At 38.0% G+C, this 26212-nt stretch overlaps 1 long non-coding RNA gene across 1 annotated transcript in view; it reads left to right on the forward strand.

The window, feature by feature from the left end:
- The window catches only part of LOC146445581 (uncharacterized), a 154167-nt gene that overhangs the window by 21262 nt on the left and 106693 nt on the right, over positions 1-26212 (forward strand). The window contains exon 2 of the long non-coding RNA XR_014852654.1: positions 14343-14467. This is a non-coding gene — a long non-coding RNA (uncharacterized LOC146445581). The remainder of the gene's footprint in view (positions 1-14342; positions 14468-26212) is intronic.

Below are 26212 nucleotides of genomic sequence, written 5' to 3' on the forward strand. Positions count from 1 at the left end.
AATACAGAAGTCCCTGGATAGCAGAAAAACCTAGATAAGATAATGGTTCTAGAAGGTCTAGGGTGATTTTGAGTATTACATGCCAGTATTTCAAAGGTGGGGAGTTTACAGATGGAATTAATTTCCATTTTTGTTGTCACTGCAAACCCTAAACAAGGTTAAAAGTTTTGACTTTCAGAATGGAAAGACTTGTTGCTTGAAATGGAAACCAACCCAGAGAAATGCCCCTGGAGCTGTTGCTATAGACAGGCCTAGAAAGAGCTCTGCCCAGAAGAGCTTTGTGAACTTTTCTTGCTGTTCATTGTCATTTGTAAATGCTCAATTTCATCTCAATTACTGCACTTCTATCTATTGTGGGAGCTTCTCTTCACAGGAAATAATTACTCTGTCTTCTCTCTTCTCCTAATTGCTATTACTTTATTGCCAAGAGATAGTCTGGTTTTTTCTCATAGCTTTCCATTCTAAGAAATACTGGGAAAAAATACACACAGAAAGCCAAATCTTGATTTTTGTGTATATAATTTTCTTTCATGTAAACATAGGTAATTACCTGGCCATTGCACCAAGTGGATTATAGAGCTGATCCAATAGCTGCAGGCTTTACTTCAAATATCCCCATTGGGTTGAGTGGATAAAAAGAACAAAATCCTTAGTATAAACCTGTTTTGCTGTGCTCAGTAAGTATCTATGACTTTATTTTTTTAAATGAGGAAAAAATGTCTATGCTTGGGGGGTTTTGTGCCCATTGTTGTTTCAAGTCCTCTTCAATTCGAAGTTTTCATGAGGTAGAAATAAAAAAAATTGCTGGAATTGCAGTCATAGCTGTCAACAGGCTGGAATCTCAGTTGAGATAATTCAGAATATGGCTCTAGAGGGAATTTTGGTCAGTTTAGGTTGATTTTATACTTTTTAAAGGATATGCAGATTTCTGTTTAAATCAGAGTTTTACCATGAATGAATCTGGCTGGGTCAATCATGCAATACTGACTTCAGTATTTGCCAGCATCCATAATGTCAGTATGATTTCACTGCACAGTGAAATAACTGAAATCTCTGATACACTGGTTTTCATGGTCATTAAATGGTGATGTTTTAAAAAAAACCCTAATTTCGAAATTCATGGCTTTATGAAAAAATAATTGCTTAGTATGTATTATGTACAATAAGTTCAAAAATTTCACAGTATTATGGTGAAGAACATGTGGAGAGAATAAAGACTTCTGCAGGAGGTGTGCTAAACAAATATTTAAAAGAACATTGTGATGACTAATAAATAATACATGGTAGCATTGAATGTTTCAAAAATTCCTGTGTGACTGGACTGAAGTGAACTCTCCAAATCTTCATCTAAAGAACACATATGTATTCTTTTCATTGATTTAGTAGTTCACAGACTTGTGTAGCTTTTACTAAGTTATCCATCATCTCAGTTTTTCTTACCATTTTTTTATCAGTATAATTTCCAGGGCCTGCATGATCTTTAGACACAAATTGTTACATTTTGCTCCTTGAGACAGTGTTTTATGCTTTTTTTCCTTCTACCATTATTTTTTTCCCACACTTCCAGTTTTATGGAATGTTTGCTGCCAGTTTTCCCACACCTGTGTAAGGTACCCCTCATGTCTGTTTTCCTAAGGCTCTGCTGCACCCCACTTGATTTTTAACTTTGCAGCCTTAACCTTCTGTTTGTATTTAAGATCTCAAACTGGGAGTGCTACTACAGCAGTCATATTTCTGGCTTCCTTAAAGCAGCAAAAAAAGATCAGAGCATATTTAGGGATTTATTTCCAGGCTTAAGGATTGGGACAATGCCTGAGCTGCTTTGTGTCACCTGAGAGCATCTCCAGCACTCCCTCCTTGACTTCAGACAGCTGCACAGTCCCTTCCTTGGAGCTGCTTTTCCTTCCCACAGCTGCACAAAGCTTCCACAGTGCAAATACAGTTTGAAGACGGAATTTCAGCTCCAGTTTGTCGAGGGAAAAATGGCAATAGTTAAAGTTGGAAGCTAAGAGAGAGCTCACACACAAGACAGGCAAGGTTATCTGACAATCACCAAAAAACCATTCAGAAACATCTGTCACTTGTGTGATAAAAGCAGCGTTTCTTAGAGCCATCTGTCTGCTTTCAGATTAGCTCTAGATTGTGGAAATAACCTGCCTTTGATTAAGGTGATTTTGGTTTTTTTTTTCCTCATTACACCTGTGACTAAAATTATAGATGTGTTTAATATATAATGATTGTGAAAGGGAAATATTTTTATCTAAGACTAGAAAAAACTGGAGCAGATTCAAGGATCATTTCAGTGGTGAAACAAGAACTGTGAAGATATAAATAGGTATTTTATAGGATTTCCTTGCAACTTTTTAAACAGTCTGCAGGTCTGTTGAAGTTGGAGTTGGTATTCACTCTTTGCAAATACTTTTTCCAGGAATGTTTGTGACAGATTAATTTCAAAGTTTTCTGCAGTTTTTATGTAGTTGATAATAACACATGAGAACATTTCAGCTGATTTCTGTTTCTGATCCAAATCCTGTGTCATTGTGAAGATTATGCTCCTAACAGTGTTTCACAGAACACATACTGTCATCTATTATTTATCTAGTTTCTTTAGCATGATAGATATTCCTCCTTCACTTTCTGACAACCTTCATCATTGTTTCACTTCGTGGCAGTGTCACATTCTCAGACAGCAATCTTAATGCCTACAGAGCTTCATGTTGACACAAACAAAAAGAGGGACATAGTTCCACCTAAATGAAAGGATGGTGGGTAAATCTATGTGTAGCTGTCAGTGGGCAAAGTATTGTGCTTTAAGTAGGTTTCTTTTATTCTTCTTCTTCTATGTAGCCCTTTTATTCTCCTTACTGTGTGTCACTGAGCCAGACTGATCTCTACACAGGTGCCTCTCAGCACTGGTTTTACTCTTCAGAGTCACAGTTCATTACTCTAGCAGACACCCCACAGCGTTTTGCATACCCTTTGCATGCTGTTTCCCAGCAAACATCTCCCATTTCCAGGCCCATCTGCACTTTATCCTGGCCAAGAAAACTGCTTTTGCATGTTAAATTGTCCTGCCTGCAAGCACTGACCAGAGTGTGGCTCCCTTGCCTGCCTGGTGTCTGAAGTCAAAGCTGGGGTTGACATCCTTCCATGCCTTTGACAAAGAAGGGCTGTTCACAGATACTAAATTATTGCAAACAGTGACTGAACCATTTGCCTTTTTATTTACTGCAGTTTTCCACTTACTGTGGGTTGCTTTCATGTGGATGGATGGATGAATGTTGCTAAATGTTGAATGAATGTTATGAATGAAGGATGAATGAATGTTACTAAAATATTATGAAATCAACTGAAATTGTTTCACATAATAAGTGAAATAAAATGTGCACTTTTAAAGGATTCTTCTTGTCTAAATCTCCCTAATTCTCTCATGTCCGCTCCTGCTTCTCTCCTGAAGCCAACTTTTTAGGAGATTTTTCCTATTCCTACTAGATTGTGTTGGTATTGAGGAAATATGAGGTATTGTGGAAGGAATGCCTATTCTATAAAGCTCTGAATGGAGAATTAAGAAGAAATTATTTCTGACCCCATATGCTTAATATGTATTAAGAAAGGGTGAAAAGAAAAAACTGAAAGGTTCTTATTGTTTGGTCTTTAATTAACTTGCTGAAGATCATAAAAAACCTGTAGTTGGCTGAAAAATAATAATCTTGTTTCCCTCTTCAGAACCAGTACATAACCATAACATTTCTAACCTTTGGCACCACATAGATTTTAATTTATAATGATATTGTTAATTAGAAAAGGAAAAAAAGATTATTTTCTAAAAGCTGGAGTGAAATTTGCATGGGATGATAATAGCAGGATTCAGCAAATTAAACTACTTAATTGAAGATATTTTCAGAGATACTCATTGCCATTGAGCAATTTAAGAAGGTTATCTTTGTTTCCTCAATAGCTCTGGAGAATGAATGTAGGATTTTTCCCTCCTTCCTTTCTTACAAAGAAATGAATTTGCAGAAAGAGTCTTTGGAACCATCTGGCTTAATGAACTTTAAAGTCCTCCCATAAGGAAGCTTTACATGGCTCTTCTTGTTTTAAAGGAATTCGATAGGAAGGAAATAATATATTCCTTACTGGCTGGGGACTGTAAGCTCCGAGTTGTCCAAACTGAGGAGGGCTCTGAAGACCTGACAATTTTCAATTTTTGTACAGAAAACAACAAAATGATGTTTTTCTACCCCCAGTACTTTAGTTGAAGTTGTTCAAGGCCCAGACCTGTGCAGCCTAGATAGACTTAGCCCTAGAATCAAGGTGCTTTTGCAGGGAAAAATTAAGGATAAATTAATTCTACCTCCATTACTCCCAGAACAAGCTGAGTTATCAAATCTGAGGTGCTCCCATTGGGAATGGTTTCTTCCCAGCAAATGCAACCTGAGCCACAGAGAGAGGGGGAAGAGAGAATCCCTGTGGAAATGTGTACTGAGAAAATAGCCAATATCAGCAAATGAGCTGGGGACAGGGAGAGAGAGACCTTTTAGGTTTAATAATCAGCTAGCACTTGTAATTTGAATTGTGTCTTCTGGATGTTGCTGATGGCTGCATTAGCAGTTTGCTAATGTCCTTCATTTGACTCTGATCTGAGAGAATTTCTTCCTTTTTTCCCTGGGGAGAAAAGGGATTTATTGGGCTGAGACTGTATGTCTGCTGTTGCTCTGCAGCTTCATCCAGAAAGTCTTATTCCTGCTTTTCACCCCTCAGGCTGGCTGCCTGGGGAAGCCCTTCAGGTAGGAATTGTGATCCCTCCTGAATTACAGCTCCTGCTCAGTTTGCTCACAGATTAGCTCTGCTTCTCCAGAGCCTTAAAATACCCAAATGCTTTGTTCAGGGCTTTGGGCTCGCTTCTTAAGGACATCCATATTTATAGAAAGAAAAAGGTGTTATCAGGAGCTAATACATGGTTATGGCTGAGACAGAAATCCTTCTCAGTAGTCAGAAATTAGTGCTGTACTTAAATTTGCCTGCTTGTGTGTGGAAAACCTTTGATGACATTCTGTATTTTACCTCCTTGATATAATTTTTGATATCAAGGTAAAATTATTTTTCACAGCACAGCTTTTACATCTGCCTTTTGTGACTGTATTTTTCCTGAATGAGGAGTCAGAGAAATAAAAAATTAATATTTAAAGAATGAATATTACTTTAATTTCCTTCCAAACTGGGGTGCTAAGCTTTACTCTCAGGGAGTCAGATACCTGCTTAAACTACATCTGATCTTTGTCCCCTTAAGTTCACAGCAGCAGAGCCAGAAATACTACTTGTTCCTCTACCAGCAACAAAAGGTGGTGAAGCTCTTGAAATGCCTTTCTTCTAAAATAATGTTTAGACTGCTGGAGCTCTAGTAAATTGTACTTTTTAAAAATATTTCCTGCCATGTTTTCTTTAGACTGTGAAAAATGTTGTTTAATTTATTGTGATATAAATAACTTCTCCATTTGTGTAAGTTTACAAAAGAGCAGAATGTAAAGCACCTGCTAGCTCAGGGTAGAGTCAACGTGCTGATAAAAATGCATAAATGTTGAGTTGATAAAAAATAATTTGCCACTGATATACAAGAATGAAATTATCCTTATTGCTGTAGTAATTTTTGTCCAATAACCTGTCCCACTGATCTTTGCAATGAAATCCAAAAATATTAATGATTGGCTATGTATTTCATCACCCTTGATCCCTGTGCCTGGGTGAATAAAATATTTCACATCAACCCTGGTTAAGATGAAATGGAACAACAGCTGAATCTCCAAACTTTTGGAAAATATTTTTCCAAAACAATTGATTCAAAACAATTGCAATCCTTGACAGGCACTAAAATTAAAAAAAAGAAAAAGAAAAGTCATTTAAGCAGAGGCCATAATGGAATTTATTCTACTCCTAAACATTTCAGACATCCAGCAGAATAATTTAATCTATTCACAGAAATAATATAGTATGAAATTTCATATATAATAAAGTACTATGCTAAGCATTTTAATATAACCTAAATAAATCTGATTGGCACAAAACAAGCTCTTTATATCTTGAAGAGAAATGTATATTTCTTTTTCTCCAAATGGAAAAGAATTTTTAGAATCTTCTTCCTTATTAATGCAAGGAATTCTTCCATGTTGAAAACCATAATTTGAGGTCAAGATATTTCAGAGGTGCACAGGTAGGGACTTGACTGTGTGGGGGTCTTACAATTACTTCTTTTCACTGATAAAGGACTTAAATATGAATAATTCTTCTTTCTCTTTTTCTTTTTTTCAGTTGTTGACTGTCATGTAGAGTAAGATGTAGCCATGTGTAGTTTTTGCATTATAAAGCTGAGGAATTGGAGGGAAAGAGCTCTGGAAATATGGCAAAAATCTGATGTGCAGTGTCAGGAATTTCTCTAGATCCTCTCTTAAAACTGACAAGAATTATATCTTCATTGATTGCTCTGGATTTTTTGTTTGTTTTCTTTGTTTGTTTGTTTAGTGGGTTTTTTTTGTTTGTTTTTGTTTTTTGCGGGTTTTTTTTCCAGTTGAACATCAACATTTGGTTATTTTAAACAGAATGAAGGCACTTCCTTGCTTCACATGGCACTGAAAAACTTGTTCCACTTTCAGCTGAACTTAATTCCTGCCACTGACCAAAAAGAGAAAGGCTCTTTATCTAGCATCCAGCTACTCCTGCAGTATAAACACAAACATATTTAATTCATTTCTTTTAAGCTGCATTTCTCATTTCACTTCTAGGACAAGAATTATAATGAAAAAGTAAGAATAATTTAAAAAAGCAAAATAAAAACCAAAACCAACAGAAAAAAAGACTATGTGACCAAATCTGGAACTCAGAAAAAAACAAATTCCTGCCTCAGTGTTGTTTAGGTCATTATTACCTCAGTAATTGCAATGTGATTTACTTAAATCAGTATTACAGTGTGATACAGATCTCTCAAAGAGTATTCTGTGGCTATTAAACAGGATTTCTTTAACCATGGGCATGTGATAGATTATTGTCCAGAGCAGATCCCAGGTCACCAGTTATGTCCCCAAACAAAATCTCCTGGCTGCTACTCGAGGTGCTTCTTCTCTTTGACCTCTGTGTGTGTGACAGAGAAAGAGGGCAAAAATCATATTTTTAAAGTTCTGCAATATCCTCTGAAATCAGCTCTGACTCTGGGAAACCGAGGGAGGAAATCCATTTATCCACCTGTTTTTTGTGAAGTGTGGATTGCTCTTTTATATGCCTTAATACCTAACATTCATTTTAACTGCTCCATCCATTCTGATGCTGCATTTGGCTTTCTGCAGTGTGAAGAAGTGTTTTTTCTCAGCTTCTGAGGATAAAAACACCTGTGTTCTTCCAATATTTCATCCCTTGTAAGCCTTATCTATAATTTAGCAAGCTCAAGACAGTTTCTAAATGAATGCTGCATACTATGACCAGTTATGATCTTTCAATAAATAAGTTCTGCCTCCTTTTATAATTTTTTTCTTATATTTTCTTCTTTTTTTCTCTTTTGAAAAATGTGTCTTCCATCCAGCACCAGCATGCAGAAAAAAATTCCTGACTTCTGTATATAGAAATATTTCGTTCCTGATCCCTGTACACCCTTTGTCTTGCCTGGAAAATAGAGTTTTTTAGTTGGGCTTCGAAGAAATGAGAAATTTGCTTTGCTTTATTAGTCCTGAATTTATTTTTTTTTACTGTCTACAGGAATATTTGGTCTAAATATCAGCTTGTATGTTACCCTGGTTTGAAGGGCTTCCTTGTGGGTAAGAATATGTGTTTTAATAGCTTATTTGGTCAAGGTGGAAGTCGGTTTGGAAATTAAAAATGTGTTTCCAGTGCATTTGTAGAAATTGGATAGAAGCTTATTTGAGCTGTGGTGTGTATCCATATTCCACAACTTGCAGTGTAACAGAAATGGAGAGGAAATGAGCCAGAAATGGGCTAGAAATGGGCAAAAAAGAGGTCAGACCCTCCTTTACAGAGGCACTCACTGTGTGTTTGCCTCTATTTCCCATCAGTGGTGGAGCTGAAAGGGCCACTGCTGGTCCACCCACTCAGTTCCCTTTTAATTCTCTTTTCTTTCCAGTCATAAATGTGCACATCAGCTCCATGTGGTGACAGCTGGCATCTCCTAGGTGTGGATGACCTTCTGAGCCACTCAGCAATTGCAAATCACGAATCCTTGCATAGCGTGGAGTAAACAGCTAATTTTACTGACCAGCAATCTGTAATTTTCCTTCCCTTAGATTGTTTCCACACGACCTCTTTAGCTGTAATGAGAATTACACTGATGTGCAGGAGAGAGGGAAGACAATGCAAACAGTCAGAGCATAATAGTCCCGTGAAGCTGCGAGGATTCATTGCTGACAATCCCAGTGGAAGCATTACAGGAACCTCCTGGGTGCCTCTGGAGGAAGGATTGCCTTAATGGCTGTAAATGCGCTGGGAACGTGTTAGTAAATCACATGTGGAATTCCCTCCTGACTCACTTCCCCATAGCTCTCTCACTCCCCTTCACTGCGAGGCAGCAGCAAATCCTTCATCGTGGAAAATTTAGTATTCCATCCTCTGAAAGAGTTTGCCTGTTTATCTTCTCCACAAGCATAATTGCCCAGTGTGTGTGAAGGCTGCCACAGTAGTGCTTATGTGTGTTTCTTGATTCATTAATCCTTACAACAATAACAAAAAATCCCACTTAAAAGCACAGTTAATGTCAAGACATAAGAACCAGGCACAAACAACTCTCACTTCTGGGTTTGTTTGTTCATGATGGTGTAAGATACCCTGAACAAGTGCTACTGTGCTGGCAGACAGGTCATTTGGGATGTGATCTTTATTTTGGATGTGATGAAGGCGAATGGCATCCCTTGTCCATCTTTTACAGTTCTGTCTGTGCCATTTAGTTTTTCTTCCTCAAATTATTTTGGCAGTATGATCAGGGAGTTGTAAATATTGCCAGAGAAATGGCCAGAGCAGGTGGAAAGCTCTGTTTTTGGTAAATGAGGATGTAAAGGAAAGGGAAGGTGTAATCAGGTACATAATCACCAGGGACTTGTGCTCCTGTCTTTGCTGCTTTCTGGGAACAAAGTGTGCATTTGAGATATTTCCTTGCTGTATGAATGTGCCAAGTTGGATGGGGCTGAGAGCAGCCTGGTTTAGTGGAATAACTCAAAAATATACGCATTTTAGTAGGCACAGGGTCACTCTCTTCAAAAGAATGAGGCCATGATAGGACTTGGTTCCCAAAGGTTTTGTTTGGCTTTTTTTAGACCATGTGAAATGTGTAACTTATTAAAAACTGGTGTTAGTCGACCATTCTGTGAACAACAAAAGTAGAAAGGCTTTTTTTTTTTTTTTTTTTTTAAACTCTGATTCTTTTGTGCATCTTTCTTTCTTTCCACTCAAATTTTCCCTTGATTGCTTCCCAGGACCCCTGAAACACAGGTTTGCATCCCTGTATCCCAAACCTGCTGTACTTCCAGGGTGTCCCATGTTGTGTTGGGAAAGTTCCCTGCGAGTGTCCACAGTACAAACATCTGGGAATCCTCAATCCCTTTAAACCTCTGATTTCAGTTGAAGTGAACATCTCCCAACAGGTTTATCACCAGGGATGAGGCAACTTCCCTGGGAAACTTCTTCCAGTGCCTCACTACCCTCTGAGTAAATTTTCTCTCACTAACATTGAATCTAAATCTCTTCTCTTTTAGTTTAAAACCATTCCCTCTTGTCCTGTGTCCCTTACACGCCCTGCCCATGTAAGAGCAAAACCTAAATTTCATTGCGTCATTTGGAATGTGAATTTGGAGAAATTAAGGGCTGGTAATACATCATGCATTCGTTTCTGTAGCAAATATATATCCTATAAGAGGATGCCAGAGAGGAAAGTGGAGCAACAAAAGTGAAAAATTGCCACTTGATGCAATGATTTGTCACCTGTTGACAGTTGTGCCTGTTGGCAGAAAAGTTCATTATGAATGATAAGTTGAGGGCTCAGAGCAGGACAGAGAGAAGCCTTTAAGATTTGTCCTTGAAGGCTGGTGATGTACAGCATGGCTTCTTTCTCTCTGCATTGAGCTTAGTGCAGTTTAATATGCCTGTTGGGCTATTTTAAGGTATTTCTGATCCAAAGAAATACAGGAGGAAGGATGATCATATTAAACCCTGCTGTGACAATATTGGGAAGGGACAATGCCCTGTAAATATCTGTACAGATAAAGGAAGAGAGGTGCTGACAAATTAATAAAACCAGAGTACCTGATACTGTAAGCCTCATTTTCATAAGGATGACTTGAGAACAAGAAGTTTATGTCAATTGAAATATTGATAATTCTAGAAGATCAGAGGGAAAATGCAGAGCAGACCAAGGTTCATGAAACCATTCAACGAGCAGAGTATTTTATAACATGCACTCAAGAATTGGCCTTTTCTGTTGTCATATCCAGTGGTTTCTATTGCATCCAAATCCTTATTTTCCATTGTATATTTTCAGTAGAAATTTTGTGTGTAACGTAGATAAGACAACAGCAAGGCAAATGTGTATTTTACACGTTTTTTCATGTTCCCTATGGTGATGAAAGTCGAAGCTATAAACTTCTCTCTCCTTCCTGCTCCTATTCAAACAGATAAAGTGTTTTGTACATGGAACAAGCCATGGGTTTTTCCTACAATGTTAAAAAAGTATTTGGCTTCAGGACTGCCAAGTAAACAACCATTTGAGCCTACATTGGCTTTTTCTCGGATGAAATAAAATTTTGAAGGATATGACAACCCTGTGATAATCTTATTGAAAAAGCATTTTAAATCCAAGAGAAACAGGGAATAACTCAATGTGGGAATAGCTCAATCAGTGTGGGAATTCCTGCTGCTTTATTTCACCTTTTTGTTTAGTTAACGTGTCACCAGTGTGTGTCACTTCCCGTTATCTTCCACTGTCCTTGCCCAGGTCTGACATTCTGGTTCTGAGGGGTATCAATACTTCAGGTGAGAGATGACATCTTCATAACTTCCATGTCCCAATCCATTCCCTGTGGTACAGCTGAACTCCCTGCTGTGGGTGCTTCTCTGCTGAAAAAGACTACCCAATAAAAGTGTAATATTTTCTTTCCTATGAGCATTAGATTCAGTTGTGGATTCCAAGTTATGAAATTCAGGGAAACTGTGTGATAATAGCATATTCCTCCAATGTTACTGAGCGCTGACAGGTTTCTCACATATTCTCTCTGAATGCTGGAACTACACGTAGATGGAGCAGATGGAGTTGCTCTGCTTTTAATCAGGAAATACATTTACTGAGGAATCACATGCAATGTTTGCTTCGTAAATTTTTTTGTGGAGGAAAAAGGAAATTTTCTACGTTATTTATATGGTTCTTTCTAAGTGGATGAAAGCAGAGATGATCAGAAAAGAGCTGTTCAGAGGAGCATTTTGATGAGATTATTTGGTGGGAAGAAGTTCAAAGGTGAAGGAGAAGATCCAACGGTGTGGTTGTAATGTTGACTTTCAGGTACAGGGAATGCAGGCAGGGAGAAGGGGTTTACCTCTGCTGTCTGTGGGAGCCATGCAGGCAGCCTTTAGTCAGGCCATGTGATTATAATCACAGCATTTCAGCTTGGTTCTTTATCTAATCTCAAGCAAAATGCCTCACTAATTTATTTTCAGTGAGAAATATAATTAGTTCTGATAATGGTTTGATTTTTTTTTTTCTTGGTCTTGCTATGTGTCTTCCTAGATAGCCATACTTGAATAAATAGATATTTGTGAATGCAAACCCTGAGTTTTATTCTCTAAATATTCATTAATACAGAGAAGACCAATTACTTAAAGCATTTGACCTTTCAGCCTCGTGACATTTTACCACACCTCTGTGACTAAGTAAGGTCAAAAGTCAATGACAACAGCATCTTCTTTTGGTTGGAAAGCTTTTAATAATTGGGATATTCCTTTACCTCTGCTTCACTGTGATATGTTAATACCTTATTTGTCTAATGTTCATTATTGCTCTTTTATATAGATTCATCTACTTTTCATGTCATCACTTGTATAGTTTTTTCTGATGGAATATTCTGATGGTCAGATTTTTAAAGAAATGATTGTATATACTCCCCTATAGTGATATGAAATTGTGTTTCATACAACACATTATATACTGTACCACACATCTTAAAGAGCTCACAGAAAAGACACCAGAATAGAAGAACAAATAATGCAAATATCACAGTATCATTTAGGGTGGAAAAGACCTCTAAGATCACTGAGGCCAATTGTTAACATATGTTGACTAAATTAAATTGGGGGGGCAAAACTGAAAGTGATCTATTTTAAAAATCAGTACTGTTTTGTTTGGTTTTTGGGGGTTTTTTTGTTGTTTTTTTTTTTGGAAGAGGGGGGGTTGGTCCATTTCAGTGCTAATTTCAAGAAGCCAGGCTGTGGTTTAACTGAAAATACAGAATATGCCCTGAATGAGCAGCAGGAGGGGATGACTGTCTGGAACCTCTCACTTGTCACTGCCTCTTGTGAACAGTCTCCTTGCTGATGTGCTCAGGGTTTTTTTCTAAGATGGAAAGCATTTGTGTCCTGGAGGAAGCCAGCAGAATCCAATATCCCAGATCCCTTGGAATTTGTAAGCAAGGATCAGTGGAGTCATTGCACTTCCAGAGCTGTCCACCTTCCCCCCAGGTTATAATTAAAGGAGACTTCCAGCACCAAAATTACACATTACAGTTTGCAGGTTTCAGACAAGTGATACAGAACTGGGAGAATTGCTGGAAGTGGTTTCATTTCCTCCCTCAATTCCAGTGTTAATCCTCTCCTTTGTAGAGGAGCAAGTCCACACCCCATTCCCAAATAATGTCTTCAACCTCTCCAGCCTCAATTGTCACTGGGCTGCCACAGTCAGACTGTTCACAGCCATGGATTTCAGCTTTCCTGTCATCATGACACCTAGATTTGAGACTATTCTCTCTAACAGTATTTCATGGTGTTGGTAGAACTTTATTCTCTCCTGTTTCACGCCTTTTAAAATATTAAAACTTCTAGAGTTGGAATGGAAATTTAGCTGTAATCATTTTAAATTGTCTTTTTTTGAATGGAAAGTCCATGAGTTCTGAAATGGTGAAAGACACCTAAAGACACTTTCATGGAAGTCTCTTATCTCTTCTGAGGTAAAAGGGACTGGAATGTCCTCATAATTGCTCTTGTGGATATCTTTTTAATAGCCTTGGGGATGTACACAAACAATTAATTATTCGGAACGCAGTGAATACAATGAAGAATATCATACTAATAATGAAGTTTATAAATACATAGAATGCATTAATTGATAATTAACTTCAGGGACAAGCACAACTTGATTTGGCTTAAAGCAAGGATATCATGCAGGTGTTTACTTAGGAAGAGATATCCTGCTGTCTGTGGCAATAATTTGCTCCTTGTCCTTGGATCTAAACCAGTGTTGATTTAGCAGAGTTTCTTTGCTCCTCTTTTCTTACCAAGCATGCCTTCCTCTTTCTCATGTTAGTACAAAAAATAAATTAGCATAAGTAGTGGGAAAGAGCCTTAGAACTGGCCTGCATAGCACAAGAAAAATTCTGGGAAGAAAGTCCTTTATCACTCTAGATAGTAGTGTGTAAATTAACGCAGAGTGAAGAAAACAATATTTTTTATATTGTATCTACTTATAGTTTCTCACCTTGATAGATCTATTTCATTCAGCTGAAGAATGATATCTCTTTTCCCGAATTCTGAACATTTTTAGAGAATAAGAAAGCTAATTTTTTATCAAGCGCTAGTCACGCTATGATTTCTAACTTAGTAATTTAATTTAAAGGAAACTGTCAAGTTTAATTCGGTCTCAACCATAAACCTGTAAAAACAGTTTTTAAAGCTTTTTGTGACTCACCCACCAGATTTAGTTTGCGTACTTTGAGAAAAGCTGTTTTATTTGCGAGATGGAAAATTTCTATGCGATGTTTAAAGTTCCTGGTTTTCCTCAGATTTCTTTGAAAATAATTTTTCTTTTTGAAAAGTGAACATTTCACAGCAGCATTTGCAACCCAAATGAGATATTGTTAATGGCAGAGATAAGAAAATGCACTCCTAAATGAGGCAGACGTGTGGAAGAAGTGAGAGACTTCAGGGGTGCTTTACCCAGAAGCTTTTCCTAAGCTTCCTTTTAAGCAAAAAAGAAATGTGACATCAGTGGGGAGGGAGAGAACACAAAAATCACACAATTCTGATTGCTATTTCTAAAATGCAAGCCAAAAGATGACGGCTCTAGTTTCATATTTTCACTCTCTTTTATTTTTCAGGTAAAAGGTATTAAAATCTTAGAGAAAAAGCTGAATGAATAATTGTTACTGCTGCATCCTGGGATGAATTTGCTGCAAGGTGGGAAACAACTGTCACGATGTGAAAAATCTGTCAAGCTGGCTTGGTAAGTCCCAAGTTTATTCCATTTCCTTAAAAAAAGGAGTAAAGTCAGATGTGAGGAAGGGCTTGAAACAAACAAATATCCTCCCAGAAAATTGCAAAGAATAAAAGTAAAGAAGTTTGGGGAAATTTTTGGAGTTGGAATGTTTTGCTAGCTGAAGTTGGGCTGTGGCTGATTCCCTGTCCTGGGCAGGAAATATTTTGTAGAAAGTCTGTCACGTTGCCTGCCATCCCTGAGCTGGGTGAAGACTTCTGCTGTTGGTATGTGTTTTGTGCAAATCCCAAACTGATGATGGGGGAATCACAGCTTTCAAGCACTCAGTGTTACAGCCTGACATGTGTCTGTGTAATGTACTGTAGACATGTAAACCAGAGCCATTAATTATCATGGAGCACTTCAAAAGCCTGCCAGTTGTTAGTTATTCCAAAGCAAAAATGTGCACACAAAGAGGATTCTCTGAGAAGGCATTTTGTGATGTGAAAAATAATAAAGTCTCACTCGACAAGCTACCAGCTGTGAGCTGTTTCAAATATCAATTCAACATGTCAATTATATTAATATGTATTCTAACAATTTTGCCAGTGAAGTGCAGTGGAGCACTCAATTTTTTTTGTGGATGATAAGAAAGTAAAGGTTAATATGTGCTTTGCAGTATAAAATTATGTAGTGGGAATAGCAGTTTGGCTGTATACAGTTATTTTTGGGAAACTGTATCAGGTAACAAGTCTTTAAACATAACCTTGGTGGATGAATTATGACAATTATTATTCAGGGTACGAATTAACCGTTTTGGAAGAAGGTAAGATAAGACTGAATTCTCAGTTTTCTTACATTTTCTGTAGCTTTATTCCTCAAGCAAATAAAAATCCCTAGGATAATATGTCTGTGCTTGCTGCTGGGATCAGTAGCCTTCAGAAATGGATGCAACCATATAATCCAAGTGTTACTTCCCTGTGAGATGCATGTGATATATTGCTTGAGGTGGGGTTTAAGGCTCTCACCTGGTCACATTTTGGCTTTTTTACTTGCATAAGAATTTGCCAAACTGGAAGAAGATGCAGGTTTCAGGGGAGTGAAATCCTCCCATTCCATGTCCTGGAATGCTGGCATGGGGTCAGGGGCTGGGTGATCACTGTCAGAGCTGAGCTTCGTACTCAAGGTTTTGTCAGCATTTCAGATTTACAGAACCTCCTTTTTCCTGAGGAATTTGTTCCCCAAAAACCATTCATATTCTGTGTGAGCTTTTCTTTTAAGTATGAGAATATTCTCTTAAATGTCCTGCAAAGTATCTTTGTATTGCAATTGCCACACTAAATATGCTTGAATACCACTGTGATTGTCTTCTCCAATCCCATCTTTTTCCTCCTCGCCATCCATTGAGCAGATGGCTTTGAGCTTTATGAAGGTGATTAATTAAACTGCACATAACAGGAGTATTTTTTCCATGCATAAATTCCTCTGAACAGGGTTTTTAATTCTTTTGGCAACCAATCTGCGCTGAGGGGAGGGGAGAAGAATATTTTTATCTTTTCCACTTTTCTTTTAAGCATATGAAATATGTGTCTTAAAATAAATGTATCTCCATGTTGTGCCAGTTGTTAGAAACAGATTAAATTTTAAGTTGGCTAGTAAGACTTAACAGTAAACAAAATATTTGAATTTGAACACCAGAGGTTGTGAGTTAAAATGTACATCAGGAATACGAACAATCTGCAGGTCCTGGAGAGGATTTCAGATCTCCAGGAAACTCTGTATTGTGTCTTGTCAAAACTAGTTTGGTTTTGAATGCTGAATATGTAAAACAGACTAATTGTATGTGACCTGCAAGTATAGCCAAGGTTTCTTTGTGGAAATAACTGACCAAATAATTTCTGCTAATGAAAAACTATTTTAAAAAGCTTTGTTTTGTATCTGCTGATGTGCTCTGCTGGAGAGGCTCATGAAGGATCAGGGTAGTAATTACAGGTTCATTAATTTATGTAGTCAATGGTTGCTGTAGAAGTTACAGCAGTAGAATTCAATGTATGTTGTGGGAATCTAGCATGAAGGGGGTGAGTTTCTGCCTGTAAATTTATATGTGTGTGTGTATAGGTATTGTAAGAGATTTGCTGTGTCTTTTTCCTTTTTTTTTTTTTTTTTTTTAACAAGTTGGGAAAGAGAGCTAAAGGGAAGCTTAGTACAGAAAGGAGATTGATTCTCCTCCCAGATAGGTGGTCAGGGATAACCACATATCTTGAAAAGTTGCTGTCTTTACTGTACATCTATTAATAGCCAATCTGTGGTACCTAACTATGAACAGACAGACCTGAGAAGAATGAAATCTTTTGAGGTTAATCCATTGTAATCCCTTGGTTGACACCTTTCCCAGCTGCTTCTTAAAAGTTTTGAACTCCTCAGGCAGTCTTCACATGATCTGTTTTCTTTTCCAGTGATAAAATCCAGAGAAAAGCTTAGGTCTTGGCAGAAGGCAAAAATATTTGGAATTCGGTATACTCCCAGGAGTATATATTTAAGTCTTTTCATATTCCAGATCCATTTCAGGGAATGTTTTGATACCTGGGGGAACCTTTTCCTGTATAGGATGACAGCAGAAAGAGGGCTTGGTGGGGTAGGGATGTGGGAAGGCGTGAGCTGACAGCGGCTCTGTTGGGCGCAAACAGACCTTAAAAACCTAAACTCTCTGTCATTTAATGTGAAGTTATCCAACTTAACAAGCAGCCTGCCCTTCTCCCTCAGGCTGGTTTGCTGAAGGAACTTTCTTCCTTTCTCATGTTCTCCCTCCCTGCCTGGCTGCCGCTCTCCCCTCCTCTGGTGGAATATAATCCTTGCGGCGGGCGAGCGTCACGCTGATTTCTGAGCACTGTCTGCTGCACAAGCCCTTTGTGCCACACTGATCTCCTGCCCTCTCGATCCCTTTGGCTGTGACATGAAACAGGGATCAGAGCTGAGCACGCTGATTAGCTCTTAATCATGTGAGGAGCCCCACTGAACTGAATGGCTGCCACTCACTGGGACTCGTGTATTGTCACTTAGGCATCCTAAATTAAAAGGCTTGGCTTGATATGCCTCAGTGTGTGACTTAGCACTTTGAAAAAGCTGTAAATATTTTTTTCTGTTCAAAGTGGGAAAATAATGCATGTCATTGCTTTTTTTCCCCCCTTTCTGCTCATCAGCTTTTACTTCTGATGGTTTTCACTGATGTTTTTGTAGAGCTGATTAGGCCAGTTAGCCACTGGCCGGTTTTGCCAGTGCTTTGGGTCTGCATGTTGCCACAAGAAGTGTCACACTGAGGATGAATTGTGCACAGTGAAGCAGCAGTGAAATAGTTAATACCTTCTGGCCTCAGCTAACGTGCAGCTGGCCCAAATCAGCCAGAACATTTGTAGCTCAGAAAATGCTGTGGCCCAAGTCCGCCAGGCTGCTGGGAAAAGGATCAGGGAGGCCTCTTTGCTCGATGGGTAGGTTGGTATGGCCAGCTTTAACTGGATGCATGATCTAAGTGGAACACTCTTGTTTAATACAAGCCTCCTTTAATCTTAATGGTATTGGCAGAGCAACCCATTTGTCTCAATTTCCTCCAAACAACTGCTCTTAAGCCAAACCTTGAAAGCTGCAAATTCTGCTTCACCTCAGCAAAATCATACACGCTGGACTTACTCAGGTTTCCACTCAAGGTGAGTAATTTTCTGTCTTGTCTCTACCTGATATTAGAGTAGAAGCACATGAGTAGCATCGATCTTGTCACACCTGGAAAATAGGGAAAAAAAAGTTTCTGTTTTATGTACAAATGTGGAGCCTTCCCCAAAGCTACCAGAGCACTTGCTCTGCTGGGGCACGGGTGATATTTGAAATATGGAGCTGATATTTGGTTACAGCAGACAAAAGCATCCTGCATTTATTCACAGTCATTTCATAACCATGGATGTCAGGGTGCTCATCCACAGTTCTGCAGCCATGGGAAATGCAATTTTCTGTCCATACTCAGGTCCCAGCACCATGGGACTCTGCTTCTTGAGGAGATGCCTTGAGTTCAAAGAACACTTCCTGACAGAGAAAGAGAACAGGAGCATATACACTGTGCAGAATATACAATGCTGTGAAGACTTTTCTGAAATCAGACTTTTTTCTTTCTTTTTACTTTTTTTCTTTCATTCTTTCCTGAGGGAATTAAACTCGGGCTAAAATAACATGTATTGTCAGTTTTTTCCTTCTCCTCCAGTCCCCAAAAGAAACATCAGAAAACATCTTACAAACGTCTTAAAACATTTCAGGATTTCTGCACTAACTCCTGTAATTCAGAAGCTGTTCCTGAGCTGTGTAGCACTTCCTTAAGAGGGTGTCCAGACTGCAGACATTGAGCATTATCTGATGGATAGGTCTTGATAGACAGACTGAATTTTGAGTACTTACTACCTCTCTGCAAGTAAAAATACTTCCTATACTCAGTGAGTTCTTCAAGCTTGACATGAGTTGTGTGGTTGCTGTGCTTCTCATTAGACAGAGAAGGCTGAGGGGTCAGGAAACAGTGAAATATGTTCCTTTTTATATATGCCTGCCTCTCTTGATATTCTTTGGCTGGGAGCAGCAGGATCCATAAATGCTCTGAATTTCTGCTCCGGTACAGCTGCTCAAAGGCATGAAAAATTCCTAGGACAAACTCAGCCCTGGATATACCTGGACCTGTGTCCAATGCAGATTTTTGCCAGGTCTTGCTGCTGTTCTTTTCATCGATCTAATTATAAAGCTTTGATTATCTTATTGATTTAGCAGAGCCCTGCCTGTTCCTGCCAGAGCTGAATTTGGCTTTGTGACTTCAGATGGAGGTGACTGAACAGAGTTCTCTCAGGCTTGGTCAGAAGGTGATTCCCCTTTGAGGCTGCCACAGTTTGATTATGCAATTCATCAATGCATAGACTGCACACACAATGAACTGAGTCAAGACAAGGTTGTGTAAACTTCACTGGATAATCAAGTCTGGCAGAGCACTTTGCCAGCAGCTAGGAAAAACCACTGCTTTGGAGAACAGATCAGCTCAGGCAGCAACTTTGCTCTTAAAAGGTGTTGGACTGTAATCATGAAATGTTTTAGGTCAGTTATATGTGTTTTTTCATGGAAAGGGTAGCTTTGTCTTGTGCTGATCTTTCTTTAGTATTTTATATTTAAATAGGGTGTTGAAGCAAATGTCTAAATGCTTTCAGGGTTTGTTTTGGGTTTTTTTAAAAATCTTGTTACATTTCTAATTTCATTGACTATTTACAACTGTGCACTTGTGTTTAAGCACTGTAGATGGACCCACTAATGATAGGCAAGCCTGAAACATAGATTCCTGTTATTTATTACTGTTTTACAGGCAAAATAATCCCTGGCAAATTATTTTAGGTCATACAGTGAAAAATAACTGTTCTTCCTTCCAGCAAGTATTACTGGTGGTGATCCTTAGCTATAGAAGTTCAGCTTTGGAAAGGTGAATGAACTTGAAATTTTAGACATTCCTGGAAGAAAGGAATGTGCTATTTCTAGGCCATTTATCACACTCAGTGCTTGTGAGTGTTTAGGTAAAAATTTATTGTGTTCAGTGAGTGTGTGTTTAGGTAAAACTTTACTGAAAAAGTCAGGTCTTTTACAGCTAAACATGAATTGAATGGTATTTTCATGATTACCAAGAGACCCCACCAAGCTCTGATATTGTGTAATCTGTCAATGAAGGAACAATGTCAAAGGCATCATTATCTGTGTTCTTTAACGAAGCAGCAGTGCTATGCCCAGGCACAACTGCTAAAAAATAACTGTACACAGAACCAGTACAGTGTGTATTAATGTTCTGAGGGCTTCACCTGAAACAGTTTTCCAATCTCATTAACATCCTGAGAGGGAGGAATGGTTATTCTGTTAAAGTTGGGAATTGCAGCTTTTCTTGCCTAGATTAGGCTGTGCACACTGTCCATGCAGTGGTGCTGCACAGCAGAGTTAATGAAGCTGTTAGCATGATCTGTCATGCCAGGAAATACCCTGAAAATAATTAGAAAGTGACTGTGAATATTTAGATAAGGTACATATTCGATATGCTGAATTCTCTTGTAGAAGTTTGCATTAAAAAATATTCAATGACCTCCAGCAATTGCTGTACTCAAGTCAGAAATATGGACTTGAGGAATTCTCAAGTTGTGCTCCTACTGTAGTAAAAGGTATGAACTTCTATGATCCTCTGCTTATCAGGTGCACACAGAATTCATTAAAAAAAATCCCAAGCAAACACAAATTTTATATTGTCATGAGAGAGCTGTCAGTGTATTTTTCCAAGTAGATTTGGTGGGTGCATGTGTACTTACTTATTCATTTTTTATCCTGTGTATAAATTAAATATTGTGAGGGAAGAAAAGGAAAAAAAAGACAAAAGCATATTTTAAAAGGGCAGCATGTGCATCAGCTAATGGGGATGTGGAGGTTAAACTGAAAAATAAAAAATAAGAAGGAAAATTAAGGTTTGTGCAGAAATAACAAATTTTGATACTGTGTGTTTAGAATGCTGGTTCAGTTAACAATGACAAATTGCAAGGGTTGTTTTCACTATCTACAAGTTCACATCACCTTATCTCCATCTGATAGGGAAAAAGAGCAAACTGCTGAATATCATTGCATCTTTTCATTGTTTTGCCTCTAACCACAGAGGAGAACTAGCACTTTACTTGCTACGTGCATCTCAGGGTTTTTTATTTGGAGTTTCCTAGGGATATGTGAAGATTTCATAAAGCTTTTTAATGGTGGTTCTTGGGAGTAAAGAATTAATGAGACCATTTTCTATTTAGAAGCTACATATTAAAAATGCACTGTAGGGTTAAGCTTTTCCATATAACGAAACAGAGCTTAAATTCAGGGAAAGAAATGCAAACTTTCCAGAATGATATGAAATTCCTACAGTGAAATTCCTGAGGACTGTGAAACTCGGCACTATTGGTTGTATGTTTTGAATAATTTTAAAATAAGCTGGTCTTTTTCTACTGTAAAACAGTATGACAAAGACACTGCCCTAGTGCACAACAGGATGGTCAGATCAGTAGCTCTTCCTTATTCAGAAATCTGACTTTTATTTGATTTGGAGTACATAGGTAAAAGGCCCTAGTGGAGTGCAATGCCTGAGTGCTAAATAACAAGTAAAAATAAAAACTACTGAAATGTTAATGTCCCAATCTTTTATGTTTTCGTGCTGTTCCAAGAAGAGTTTATTCAGTGCAAACAGATAATTCATGATCAGTGGATTGTTTACAGAATAAACATGTGACACTTGGGAATATTAATTAAAAAGAGCAAAGGTTATTTAATGTAGAGCCCTACAGGTACAGTGGAGAGAAATACAGAGGAAATTAAATAGAATAATTTCATATATTATTCATCTACAGCTGTGGGGGGTTTTTTTTTTGGTTTTTTGGTTTTTTTTTAATGAAAGCAAAAGAACACCTCAGTAGCCCAGTAAATGCAGGATTTCCTATACTAGAAACACACATATTGAAGATGGAAATACTCCTAACTGAAACATGTAAAGCTTTCTTTGCCTTAACTTGGTCTTGAACTGCCTGGAGTTTGGTTCTGCTCGCCTGTCAGGAGGTTATGTCTCATTTGTTTTACTTCTCACAGAATAACAGACTCATAAAGGTTGGAAGTGTTCTGTGGAGGCTGTGTAGTGCAAACCCCTGCTCCAGCAGAATATCCTGAATATATTGATTATAGACATGGCACTGAGCACAAACAGTGTTAGGACAACAGAGAAACCAAAGGTGACCACCCAATACAAATAAAGAATGCTTTTACAGTACGTTTGGATGTAATGTTGCCCAGTGTACCAATGAAAGGTGCAAATATGTGCTAACAAATATCCAAACATAACCCCAAGCACGTTCTGGAGGAGGGAGGAAAAAGGAATCATCAACATCCTACTCCTCCCAGAGAAGGGAAACTGGGATGCTGAAGAGAGAGTGAATGCCTCCTGTCCCACACATCAAAGTGATTTATTGTAATATCCAGAGAGACAATGAAGGACCCCAGAAAAAAACCTAGAGATATTAAGCATGTACATATAATAATTTAAACTCTATTATTAAGAATTTTTCCTGTAGTCTCTCCTTTTCTGTTTCTGTAATGATTAAATGTGAATTAGTCATAGTTCATTGTTTAAACTGGGGACATTTCAGATGTAACAACAGTAAATTCTCGACTTTCAGCTCACAGCAGGATTTTGAGTGCAACGCCTCTCTGTGATCCTTATTTTATCTAAAGGTCTCTGTTGACCCAGACCCCTGTTCAGAACCCTGAAGGATGGTTCAGGCCCTGATCCACTTTTGTTTCTACTTGAAAGAGAAAAAGCTGTGTTGCTGTTTTCCTGTGTCTCCTTCAGAGCCAACATCAGTACCCTGCCTGCTCCAGCAGAGTGCCAAGTGCCACTTGTGTCTGGGAGTGGGAAGATGCCTGTCCTCTGAAGGAATTCCCTCTGCTGCTTTATCAGGATTAGTAATTCTGCCCTGGCATGTAGGAACTGAAAGACTTAGTCATTTCTCTGATTGTTCAGGCTTGGTGGAGATTGCACAGTGTTTCTAAGTTCCATCCCTTACTGCAGCCTTAAATCTTGTCTTTCCCCCTCTGGCACAGGGTTAGTTCTTAGGTGGTGCCTTACCAAGGAATATCTTTAGGTGAGAAGTCAGATGAGTAATAATTTCATATATTAAATCCACTCGTTCATGCAAGTCCCCATAAATATTGTCACTTCTTTAACCACTATCAGGGCCCAGGTAACTTAGGCTTTCATAAATAATACCAATTTAATGCATGTACTTTTATTGCTGTTTAATACGAAAGTAACTGTAGCAGGAACGCTGGGGAAGGAAGGTATTGGTGGAAAGAGCAAATTTTGTTTAAAGTCAGGTGCCTTTGCTACTGATAATAATAATGAAAATGATCTTTGCACAAAAAGCCTGTGGGCTGGCAAAGGGAGAAGTTGGTGGTGGTTATGAACAGACATTTTGGGCACTCATGGGAGACCAGTCCTGCCTGAAGAACTATCTAGCAGTAACTAATTTCTAGTCCTAAATGAGGTCTTCAGTCATTAGTTAACTACTGTATTTGTTTTTTTCTATAACAGGATGGTCTCCCCAGAAATATTCCTTGGGAAGAATGAGTTGACCATTGCTTTGTTTTCATGAAAATGCAAAAATGTGGCTTGACTGTACTTAGGTTTTTAGAGAGGAGGGCTGTATAGGTCACAAATTTCTCAGTGTGCTTTGGAAAAAAGACTTTGAAGAGCTTTATTAAATATTTATTCATTAATATAATACATTAAATATATTATCAAAGCAAGGAATAACAGAGGTTAAATGAAATAAAATTGAAAGACACACTACTTAAAGGCTAATAATACAAAAGAATAAACAAGAAGTTTGAAGTTATTGTAAACTAATTCCCTGTATTTAAATTCAAATTGATGAGAGTGACAGAGACTGTAAATGGTGTAATTTCTACCACATACTTTTTTCCCTCCTCTCTTAAATTCTGACCTCAGCTAATTTTTTTCTCTCAGCTCTCTGGAATGAGGTTGTCCCTGTTGTTTTGTATGCAAGAGTCGATTAGGACAGACTTAGAGGCTGAACAGCACATATCATAGCAGACTTGAAAATATCATCCTGCACAATATAACTGGTTAAAATAAAAATATCTAATACCATCCTTGTTATCATACACCAGTCAAGTCTCTTCCTCTGATGTTCTGCTGTTTCAGAACATCTCACTGCAGTCTGCTTTTTCAGAAACAAAGGCACAGAAGTGGAATCCCCAAAGAAAAATGCTGAATGAATTTTAAAAAACCCTATGTCATTTCCATCCAGATGAAGAAAAAAAAATAGTGGTGTCTTTAATAGCTAAGAATATGTAAGTACAAGGGAATTTACTGAGAGAAGCAAGGAGGGTACTGTTGTTTTTGAAGGTGTATCCTTTGCTTGTAATATTCATCACAATATAACAAATGTTCATAGAGAAACTGGATAGGAAAAGCATGAAAATTAAAATATGTCAACTCCAACTAAACAATAAGCATATGCTATTTGCTGACAGAATAAAGAATATTATTCCAAAATGGAAAATAAAAGAAAGAAAATACACCAGTATATTAAAAAGGGTAAAAAATAATTTTTTTTTAAGGAATAACATGTGGTAAACACAGCAATTGAATTATATCAGAGGGTATCCATTCCATGCAGTGAAATATATTATGCAAAGGCTTTTGACCTTTAAGAAAATATGTTGATGATTTTCCTCTGCATACAGAAAAATGTCAGCATAGGTGTAAATAAATGTCATTAACTTTGTTTTTGTATTCATGGTAGATCCACGAGGACCAAGATGTGCTGGTATTTTTTCAGACATGTGAGTGGAGAGTATTTGAACCACTCATTAACCCTCCTGGTTCACCTGACTGCTCAGGCTGTCTGGGACATGTCAGTGTCTCACAGCTCTTACCAGGGCTGTGCAACATTAGGATGCACATTGGCTTTTTCTAAAAGTGCACAAATCACATGGATCAGGTTTTGAAGAACTGCTTTCCCAGGGACCTGAGGAAGTCCAGTTTGTCTTTTCAGTTCCCCTAGCTGAAATGTGTTTGTTTTGTGGTTTTGTGGCAGGTAAGCCCCACAGAGCAGTTTGCTCACAGTCCCCTGTGGGAAGGGGGAGACATCAGAAGGGTAAAACTCAGAAAGCTCATGGGTTGGTCCAGTTTCTATGAAGCAATGCTCCTCCATCCAGTGAATACCTGCAGCATTTCCATAATCCACATTTGTATCTGTCTTTTGTTTGCTTTCACCAAAGGCTGGAAGAAAATTTAGTGCTGTTAAGGTGCTGGGAAGAGAAGGTGATGGAAATTCTGAAGGAAGCTGAGGGACAGCCTGTCCTGCTGTTCCAAATGTGTCTCTTTTGATCCAAGCAGCCTAGTCCCAAAAATACCTTATTCCAAGAATCTGCTAGTGCTCCTATATATTTTCACCATTTTATATTTTGGAGATATGATCCATTTAATTATTCAGTGATGCACTATAGTTGTAATGTAAGTATATGGAGTCATGTAAGAATATTTCCTGCAGTCCGAAACAAAGTTCATGGTGTGCAACTTTTCAACATTTAAAAATGCATTTTTTGTTCTTTAATTTTATAGGAGTGTTTCTGAGAACAAATGCTACTTCTCTAATAGTAACAATGAGCAGAAATAAATACCTGTGGGCTACTTAGGTTTCATCAGTATTTTCATACAATTTAACGATGATTGATTGCATAAATTGTTGAGAATTGCAGGCATGCAGCATATTTAAAAAATAGGTCACTTGTGTAGATGTAGGAGCCAAATTTAGGCATCCAAGCTGAAGAAAAATTCATGAGGGTGGTTAATTACCTCTTGCCTGCTCAAGAAAGCTGGACTCTCAAAGGGTGATGCATACATCTTGGTTTGATCTTTGATTTCAGTAGCAATACAGAGATCAGTAAAGTCATAAAAGTGTCTGCAGGACTGAATCCAGCATAGAAATCCCCTTAAAGTGCATCAGATTCTACCAGGGCTCATAATTCTGCTCCTTTCTGTTCTGTCTCAGTAACTTTCAGCATGCTGCCTTGACATCCTACAGCACTGCATTATGAACATGCTTAAATACCCCACAAGTTTGTTGGGACAACTATGCCAGGATTTTTTTTTTTTCTTTTATAGCTAATTGACACATTTTG

This window comes from Lichenostomus cassidix, chromosome 1 (assembly GCF_008360975.1).
Source record: "Lichenostomus cassidix isolate B80296 chromosome 1, HeHo_3.0, whole genome shotgun sequence".
Lineage (NCBI taxonomy): Eukaryota > Metazoa > Chordata > Aves > Passeriformes > Meliphagidae > Lichenostomus > Lichenostomus cassidix.